Genomic DNA, 9216 nt, shown 5'->3' with positions numbered 1-9216 from the left:
GGTTCTGTTGTATGGAGTGCACCACCTGGATGTCGGGTGCCAGTGGGACCCCAGGGCCTGCCTCTGCCTGCCAGCTATCAAGAGTGGCCATCCACTGAGCCCCACTGTCCACTCTTGGGGGAGCTGAGCCCCTGGGGTCCTGTGTGGCCCTCACAATGGGCCCAAGTGAGCTGGATCTGATAGCCCCTCCCCTGCCCTGAGGGGGTCTAGGCACTGGGGGAAGCTGCTCTGAGGAGGACACACCCTGCCGCCCCTCAGAGGCCTCCTGCTGGCCAGGGTCTTCTGGCTGTTGACCGTCCATGTCGTGCAAGAGGTGGGTGTCCTCTCTGGTCTTGGGTCCAGCACACGAGTCAGGGGTCAGTTTCCAGCCTTTCGAGCCCTTGTGCAGGCCAGCAGGTGGCATGTCCTTGAGCTCCAGGGGCCCCAACTTGCTGGCCCAAGAGCCAGCTCAGTCTTCTGTGACTGGCCATGTCCTACCCTCCTGACTGGGTCTGCGTAGACTTCCCTGGGGCATGCTGCATGGGACATGCCCTGAATGAAGCCCTGGCATCTGCCCTTTTGAGCTTATTGACAGCCCCCCACTCAGCCTCTGGCCCTCGGGATAGAGGTGGGCTCTGCCCCAGGTCTTGTGGCTCTTGCTGAACAGGAGTTTGGGCAGGTGTAGGCCAGAATGGGTCACGGATACCACCGATCCTGGGAGCCCCATCCACCCAGCCCTGCCCTGCAGGGCTGCTGCCCCCAGGGCAGCTCCAGGTCTTTCTGCCTATTCGTGTGGATATCTCACAACTAGCTGGCCCAGTCAGGGTCCCACTGTCCTCAGACCTGGGGTCTGTCACCTGCCAGGTGGGGCTCACTAACCTGGCCCTGGTTTGCATGCTGACCTCTGTTGTCAGCAGAGGCTAGTGTGTTTGGCTGAAGCCAGGGCTCAGAGGCCCTCCCAGAGACCTGGGCTCAGCACAGGGCTGTGGCGTCACAGTCTGTCTGGATACCTTCGGCCCTCGGGGAGGACACTGGTGCCTGCCAAGGTGAGGGATGGGTGTTGGAAGCTGACCTCCTTGGGGCCTCTGGATGTGGGTGGAGTGTGGGCCTTGGAGTGTTGGAGAGGAAGGTCCTGAGGCTGCTCTGAGCAGTGACTGTGGGGCCCAGAGTGAGCATGTGCCAGGTGCTTCCTGCCCGTGCCAGCCATGCCCTGTCCCTGCTGACTGCCTGGTAGCACCCGTGGGGCTCACAGTGGCCCAGGGGCCTGGCTGTTCCCTGCTGTGCTGGCCACATGGTGGCTTGCTGGTGCTCATGCTTCTTAGATGCCCTGGCTCTTGCTGTGTGTAAATAGCTGTGCATCCTGAAGGCAGAGCCATGTGGACAGGAAACCCAGCTGCCCACTCATGTTGGTACTGAGTAATCATTCATCCATGTCAGAGGCCGTCAGTTTTCACACATCCAGAAAAACCAGTTAGAAGTAGCAGGAAAAGGTGAAAGGACCTGTCACTTCAGGGAGATGACTCACCTCTTGGAATCTGCTGGCTGATGCGGAGTAAAAGAAATGACCCAGCTGTCCCATGGAGGGCACCGGAGCCTCCACCCCCCTGGCAGCTACAGGACAGTGTCCTGTCCCTGGTCAGGCATCATCAGAGACAGAGGTGTGCCCTCCGCATTGGAGACTCAGGCCACAGGCTCTGCCACACTCGCTTCTAGAGGGCCAGGCAGGCAGAATGTCAGGGCCAGCCTGCTGGGGGGGGGGCGGGGGGGCGGGCGTTGGGGGGAGGAGGTCTGGCCCTGTGTGGCTCAGAAGGGAAGTCTTGGAGTCGGTAGGCAGAGGAATGCTTTGTGTTTGGATTAGGTTCTTGATTTTACCTGCACCATAAGGGGAAGCCCCGCTGGGCAGCCTGGCGGGGCCTGTGGTTCTGGGAAGGAGGACGCCCCAGCCAGAGCATGGCCCAGTGGTCTCGGCCCTGGAGAAGTGTGGGGTATGCAGGTGGGGGAACCCTAGAGGTAGCTGGGGAGTGGGCTGCACCTGCTGCCGGTGGCAGGGGCCATGTGCTCGGGCCTCGGTGTCGGCCAGCAGTAGGCCTGGAGCTGGGCTGTGCTCATGGGGCCAGCATATCTTCTGGTGGTGGCTGCCCTGCCCCAGCTGCTGGGCTGCTCTACTGCCCAGGGCATGTGTGACCCCAGGAAATCCCTGCTCTTGTCTAGGCCTACAGGAGTGGCTGTCCCTAACATCATCCTCCTGGTGGCCATGCCTCCCTCCCGGTGGCTCATGGGAATTGAAGCCAGTCGGGGAATCTAAGCTGGTGTTGCTCTGGTGTTTGGGGGGCTGCCCTGGAGGGCCCCCAGACACCCAGCACACCCCCAGCACTGGGTGGGGAGGTTTCTGGTAGGGCCACCCAGAACAGTCCCTACTTGTCACTTTTCCTGGGGCCATAGTGTGGGTGCCCATCACACCCTCTGCTGCTCCTTCCTGGGCCCTGATGGAGGGTCCTAGGTCGGCTCCTCCAACCTCAGGGATCTGCACATGGGTGCCCTGTCTCAGCCCCAGCCTTTGGGCTCAGTACCCTGTGGAGAGAGTGTGTCAAAGTGAAGTTTCTAGAAGGGTGTTTTGTGGGGTGGTGGGTGAGAGTCCTGGGTATGCCAGGACGCACCCTGGATGTTGCCAGGTGCCTGGGGCAGGTCTGAAGTTGGCCTTCCTGGCTCTTGACTAGTCCATGCTGGGCAGAGCTGCTCCCTCCTAGCTGGCCTCAGGTGTGCAGATAGGTGCTCCGTGGGACGGTGGCCCAGGAAGTCAGCTGATACCCCCTTTGTTTATGGGCAGAGTGTCCTATGCCCAGAGCCACCTCCTGGGCTTTGTGGATTTGGGGCCTTTGGGACAGCAGGGTAGATGGGGAGAGAGTAGCCAGAGATATTTAGAGAGACTGGCAGGAGGGGTGAACCATGTCCAACCCCACAACTCTGCAAAGAAGAGAACTGGGGTCAGGCACCAGCCAAAACAGTGTGGGTGGGGTGTGGCCCTCTGTGCCTCTGTGTGCACTGGTGTGTGCTGACCTGTGGCAGCTGGCAGGGGTCCTTCTCCTGGATTTCACTGAGCCTGGGGTGGTGCGGTGCACTGGACAGAAGCCCCTCCTGTGTGAGCCTGTCAGCGCCGGCCCACGGCCATGGCACCTCCTCATAGGGGCAGGATACTGACTGGGCACAAATCACGAGCCACTGAAGCAGGAACAAACTTTCTTTCTGAACTCCACCAGCACACTCCACACACGCTCCCCAGGAACTCTCCCGAACGCCACGCGGCTCCTCCAGGAACCACCAACCGGAAATCCCCCCTCCAGCACTTCCCCAACCAATGCAAACTCTCCAGGAATCCCCACGAGAACTCCAAAGTAGCAGGTCTAGGCAGACAGTAAAGGTCTAATATACAATTGAATCAATCCAGCATCATCTTAATGGCTCGCCTCTCAACCAATACTATTGGCAAAATGCCAGGGGCCATTCCGACTGGCTGTGGCTCTCAGCATCTCCCCCCTTCTGTTTGATTAAACAACAAGCAATGTGGCTTAGGGACACTGCCTGTTAGGTTGTCCAATACTACATATGATTGTTACCCATCATCGGATGAGCTGACCTCAGGGCGTCAGCCTCCTGTCTTAGGTTGGTACCACTGCAATTGGATCTTACCCGTCACTGACTACTGGTCCAGCATACAGCCACACCTGTGGATAGGCCTATGCACCAGTGGGAGGGTGAGGTTCTTTGCCTCACCTCTGTTGGCCCCCAAATTTGGCCTTGGTGCCAGTGGGGGGGTGGGGTTCTTTGCCTCACCTCTGTTGGCCCCCAAATTTTAGACCATCACTAGAAGAAGGGAGGAGGATGCAAAATGCCATGACACCAAGCCAAATAACGGCTCTTTTTGGAAAAATTGTACCACCGATGACACCATCAGCAAAGATAAGCCAGCACTACCACAATTCGCTGCACCAACAGATAGTTCACAATGCATACAAGTGAAACATAGTCCAGGCAAGTTCTGCAAGCAGTTCAAAGCAGAGGAATCCATCAATATGTCCATTTCCTCCCAAAGTAAATTGACTCCTTGATTGAGCATGACTTGTTGAGTTATTATTTATTGATGCATCAGTTTATACAGTTTACTGTGATAGCTATAGAAGAAGCTGTAGTTTGGTTTTATCTTTGTCTTCACCGCCACTGGGATGAAGATAGGAATTCTGGCAATGATGGCTAAAAAAAAAAATATGTAACATTCCAGCAGGCACTAAGAAAACAATTTTCTGAACAATTTACATTATCCTGAACAGAATTATTAAATATAATGAAAAGGAAAGGTGAAAGTAAACAAGCAGATCTGTTAACCTCCTTATTTGTTCACATATTAAAACAATCCTCAACAGCTGTTTACCCAATTTAAATTAAACCATTTAAATCACGTAAATAATAAAAATATTTGAATCCATTTTTTCATGAGCGCTCCTCATATATGATCTATGGACATACACACATGCAGACATACAACACAAAACACAAGTGTGCACACATAACACAATACATACAACATATAACATAATAGTAAAGGCCTTGTAGCTTTTCACAGGTGAAATCTCCATTGCAATGTTTAGAAACTTCACAGTCAAAAAATAGAACTGATCAGAAAAACATTAACCTAGGTCTGTATGAGCTCAAAAAACAAAATAGAACTTTATGATGTGGGAAAAGGCAATAATAAAATAGATATTGAAAAAAGCATCCTGGTTAATCACTGTCACAGATGTAAGAATAGCCAAGCTGGAGCTCTGGATATCGCTGTTATGGATTTGAGTCAAATCATCTTCTTTTTGGTCTGTAGAAATCGCTTTGGTTAGTCTCTCTGGAATCCAAATCGGCTGCTGTTCTCCCTGTGGAAACACACAAACAGAACCCCGACTCCAGACAATCACTGGGTCAGGACCTTTCCATTGTCCTGTTAGAATATCCTTCCAAAGTACCTTGGGCTTATGTACATTTTTTTGGATACATATGTCTTTCTGCAGCACTAAGCCTCGATGAATCCAAATTTAAAAAGTTTAGAGTATAAAGGGTTATTTTAAGTTTATCTTTGGGGAATATATACCCCTTCCCAATTCCCTCTTTTTGCTTTAATAAGTACATTTTAATAGTTTGATGAGTTCTTTCAACTATGCCTTGTCCCTGTGGATTGTATGGGATTCCTGTTATATGAATAATGCCAAATGATGAGCAAAATTGTTTAAAAGAGGTAGAAGTATAACCAGGACCTTATCTGTTTTTAACTGTTTAGGAACGCCCACGGTGGCAAAATTTTGTAAGCAATGAGCTATAATATTTTTAGTTTTTTCTCCATCATGAAGGGAGCCCATCAAAAATCCGGAAGAAGTATCAACTGTAACATGCAAATATTTTAATTTTCCAAATTCTGGCAAGTGTGTGACGTCCATCTGCCAAGTATGGTTAGGTATCAGTCCCCTAGGATTGACTCCAAGATTAACTTGTGGTAAAAATGTCACACAATTTTGACATTGTTTTATTATATGTCTATCTTGTTCCTTAGTTATTTTAAAATGCTTTTGTAAAGTATTAGCATTGACATGGAACCTTTTATGAAAATTTATAGCTTCTTCTATTGTGGAGAAAATATGTATGTCATGTGTAGTTTCATCTGCTAACTCATTGCCCAAACTAAGGGCTCCAGGCAATCCTGTATGTGCCCTGATATGTCCTATAAAGAATGGATCTTTTCTGTCCCAGATTAGACTTTGTATAGTGGAAAACAAAGAGAAAACAGTAGAGGAAGGGGAAATCCTACCAGCATCTTCAAGGGATACTATAGCATTAATTATATACTGACTATCGGAAAATAAATTAAATACAGAATCTTTAAACATCACAAAAGCTTGTAATACTGCATTAAGCTCTACCTTTTGAGCTGATTGTTTGGGTACTAAAAATGTAAAAGTTTGATCAGGGGTAACTACTGCTGCTGTACCATTATTTGACCCATCAGTGAATATATTTGGAGCATTCATGATAGGGGTTTTTCTTGTCATTTTTGGAAAAACTACAGGATGCGAAGACCAAAAAGACAACAAAGGATTAGATGGTAAGTGGTTATCAAATGAAACACTAGATTTGCACATGATTATTGCCCAAGTATTTAACTCATTAGCTAACTCATCAATTTGATCCATAGTAAATGGAGTAATAATTTTATTGGGAGAAAGTCCAAACACTCCCTTTGCTGCTTTTATTCCTTTGAGTATTAATTGTCCTACAGCCTCAGGATACCTAGTAAGAATAGTGTTAGGAGAATAAGGTAAATGTATCCACAATAATGGACCTTCTTGCCAAAATACTCCTGTAGGAATATTTTTTTGTTGGTATAACAATAAATAATAAAGGCAAACTTATATCAATTCTATTCAAATGCATATTTTCCATATATGTTTCAATATTTTTTAATGCCTTTCTTGCTTCAGGCATTAACATGTGGGGTGAATTTGGATCTGATGGACCTTTTAGAATATCAAATAAAGGTCCCAACTCTCCTGTTGGTATGCCTAGATAAGGCCTTATCCAATTTATGTCTCCTAATAACTTTTGAAAGTCTTTAAGTGATTTGAGTTGATCTACTCATATTTGAATTTTGGGTGGACGGACCATGGTTGAGGATAATAGAACTCCTAAATAATTAATTGGAAAATTTAATTGTACTTTATCTATTGCTATCTCTAGATTATAATTTTTTAATAAGTTTGTAAGTGTGACATAACACTCTAGCAATGTGTTTTTAGCTTTGTGTGCTAATAATACATCATCCATATAGTGAAATATTTGTAGTTCAGGATTTTGATTTCTAAGTGGCTGGATTGCTTTGTTAACATAAATTTGACTCATAGTTGGGCTGTTAGCCATCCCTTGAGGGAGTACTTTCCATTCATATCTCTGATCAGGAGCTTCATGATTCAGTGCAGGGATAGTAAATGCAAAACGTGGACTATCCTCAGGATGAATTGGAATTGAAAAAAAACAATCTTTAATATCTATAGCTAAAACATACCAGGTTTTTGGCAAAGCAGACAATTGAGGAATCCCTGATTGAGCAGGTCCCATAATAACCATCTCATTATTAATGGCTCTTAAATCTTGCAATAATCTCCATTTACCAGATTTCTTTTTAATGACAAAAATGGGAGTATTATGGGGAGATTCAGAAGGTTGTATATGTCCCTCCGCTAATTGTTGTTTGACCAGGTCATGGGCTATTTGTATCTTTTCTTTAGTCAGGGGCCACTGAGGAACCCATACTGGTCTTTCTGATTTCTAAGTAATTTTTATTGTCTCAGTGACCCCTTCTGAAAGCCCAATCCATGTCTATTTGTTTCTTGATCTATCTGAATTGGTGCTGTCATAACTTGTTCTTGTTTTCTTAATCTTTCTTCTTTCCTAAAGCCTTGTCTAGCCCTAGTAGTGGGTGCACTAGGATTGATGTTATTTGTTAATGTCAAACCTAATTGATCTAGGACATCTCATCCCCATAAATTTACGGGAAGATGATCCAATACATATGGCTGTATAGTTCCTTCACATCCTTCAGGATCCTTCCAATCTAATACCATTGCACTTCTATGGGGATTAGTTGCCACTTCTAGGCCTCGAAGCGTTTGAGTGGCTTGTTGTAATGGCCAATGTTTTGGCCATTCTTGACGAGAGATGATGCTAAGGTCTGCACCTGTATCCAGTAGCCCATTAAATTCATGTCCTTGAATATTTATTTTTAGCATTCGGCGAGAATCTAAATTTAAAGACAGCATAGCCCAATCTACACCTGTGGAGCCTAACCCCCTGGAACCTCTTTCTACAGTACTACTGGAAAATTTATCATGCAGGCTGGGTATTATTAATAACTGTGCTATTCTATCTCCTGGTGAAATTACTGATATGCCCTTTGGAGAACTAGCTATAATTTTTATTTCACCTTCATAATCGGGATCAATTACCCCAGGACTTATCATAAGTCCTTTTAGAGTAGAAGAACTGTGTACTAACAATAAGCCTACTGTTCCTTGGGGAAGAGGTCCTTTTACTCCTGTGGGAATTATTTGAACTCCCATCTCTGGAGTTAGTACTGCTCTGGCGGAGGTGCAGATGTCCAACCCTGCGCTCCCTCTGGTTCGTCTGATGAGGGATCTGATGGACAATGTGTCCTGGGCACTACCCTGATGGGGTTGCTGGGTTCCTCCAGTGCCCCGTATATTTGTGGTTTTGGGCCCCGGAGCATTGGGCCCCGCTGTCCGTTTTTTGGCAATGGAGCCCGATGCCTTTCTCCACAATATCGTGGATAGACACCTGGTCCTTGTTGGTTTTTTGATAATGGAGTACCCTCTATGGTGGTTTGAGAATGGCATTCATTAGCCCAATGTCTCCCTCTATGGCATTGTGGGCAAATACCTGGTATTCTATTTTTTTGATACCTAGTTTTGTTAAACCTTCCTCCTAAGGGGCAACTCCTTTTAAAATGTCCTGTTTGTTCACAATTGTAGCATGTTTTTGGCCTGGAATCTAAAGCCTGTTGTACTACAGCTGCCAAAACTTGCCCTTATTCATTAATGTCTCTACATAATTTAATATATGTGTTTAATCTTCATGTTTCCATGGTCTAATGACCTCTCTGCACCAATGATTTGCTTGCTCATAAGCCAGTTGTTTTATTAATGGCATTGCTTGTTCTGTATTCCCCAAAACTCTGGTAGCTGTTTGAATAAGCCTATCTACAAATTCAGCGTAAGGTTCATTAGCTCCCTGTATTACCTTAGATAATTGACCTTGTAAATCTCCATGTCCTTGTAAAGTCTTCCATGCCCTAACTGCATATGCAGCAATTTGTGCATATATAGCGGGATCATATCTAATTTGTTGCTGCTGACCCTCATAAGGTCCTTTTCCTAACAACATATCTAGATTTCTCTGAGGATAACCAGCTGCTGCATTTCGCCTAGCCGTCTCCGTGCAAAATTCCTCATTGGCAACCTTCCATAACAAATATTGCCCTCCATTTAGCACAGCTTTACACATACTAGCCCAATCTGCTGGCGTCATGTCCAAGTTGGTAATGGATTTGACCATGCTTACAGTGAAGGGTGCTTGTGGCCCGTAGGTTGTTACAGCCTCCTTTAACTGCTTCACTGTTTTGAAATCTAA

This window comes from Marmota monax, unplaced genomic scaffold (genome assembly GCF_021218885.2).
Source record: "Marmota monax isolate L192 unplaced genomic scaffold, Marmota_monax_Labrador192_F-V1.1 WCK01_AAM20220418_F8-fsc00298, whole genome shotgun sequence".
Lineage (NCBI taxonomy): Eukaryota > Metazoa > Chordata > Mammalia > Rodentia > Sciuridae > Marmota > Marmota monax.
Note: the sequence above shows the minus strand (reverse complement) of the source record.